The sequence below is a fragment of the Brassica oleracea genome, chromosome C2 (assembly GCF_000695525.1).
Source record: "Brassica oleracea var. oleracea cultivar TO1000 chromosome C2, BOL, whole genome shotgun sequence".
Taxonomy (NCBI): Eukaryota; Viridiplantae; Streptophyta; class Magnoliopsida; order Brassicales; family Brassicaceae; genus Brassica; species Brassica oleracea.
In genome coordinates this window covers 26,722,921-26,724,152 of record NC_027749.1, presented here as the reverse complement: position 1 = coordinate 26,724,152, position 1,232 = coordinate 26,722,921, and positions in this window count along the sequence as shown.

The window sequence follows — 1,232 nt, the reverse complement described above, 5'->3', positions numbered from 1 at the left end:
GGCAAGGTTCGGATCCCATCCTGGAAGCATGCAATCGCCACCAAAAACTCTTTGTCGCCGAGATCAATATCCTTCCCCTTCTAAGAATTCGGCCCCGTCACAATAGCGGGAGCGGCGTTGGGAGCGGCGTTGGGACCTTGGTCTTCAGATTCGGAATCACTCCTTGTTTCTCCGCCCAAAGCAGGACCAGGATGCACAAACCTCAACGCCTTTCGAACTCTCTTCGGCGTAAAAGAAGTCCAGAAAAAAGGACCATTCCTGAGCAGATCCCTCATCGCAATAATGTCCTCAGGAAACGGAGCAAGAGGGTTGATAAAGGGACGATCGTTCGGCAACCTCCGAAACAGTGGGATACAACTCTCCTGAATGGACGCTGCGTCTACACAAACGAAGAAAAAAAACTTCCTCCAGGAGTTGAAGTTAGAAGTGAACCCCTTTACCACTGACATGAAGTTCCGAGGAACCAGCCTGTACGTGTCTGTTTCCCTGATGATCTGTAATCGAAGAAGCGCTTCGAAGTGATCAACGGTGAGAGAAAGACCATGCTCGTAGCTCACGACCAGGATCCCTATGAGGTGCTGGATGCCAACAGGATTCAGTTGGCTTATCACCACTCCGAATAAAACGACCCAATACACGGACGATGATCTCGGGGATCGGAAACCATAAACGGCAACGCACAACGAATGCCTCGTAACAAGTAAAGAAGCCCTCCGGGGGACTACTAGCGCATTCTCCTTGACGAGGAACCCTGAATTCCACCGCGTCCGAAATATGGTAGAACGACCGCATGACCTCGAGGAATCCACTAGTACTCCTACTCGGCGCACCTGCCTCCACCGGGCGATGGTTCATGACCGGGAACGATTTTTCTATGAGAGGCGTGATCGAACCGTAACACGCCACCCACCATGCCTCGTTCTCGGCAGGTTCTACCGAATGAGGAACAAATTCCATCTTCGGCACTCAAAGCTCTTAAGAAACGTTCGCGGGCAAGGACCATTTCTTCGAACTCCTCTTCTTACTCGACATCTCGTGTTTTTCTTTTTCTTTAAAATCAAGAAGGAAATGACAGAGAGAAAGAGAAAGAACTTTTCAAGAAAAACCTCTATATGAGAATGAGTAAGTGTGAAGATTGTGAATAAGTTACCTCCCTTCTTATAGGCATGAGAAATTACTATTTACTTGCGGATTTTTGGACACGAACTTCGCCCAAATACACCAATCTCGTC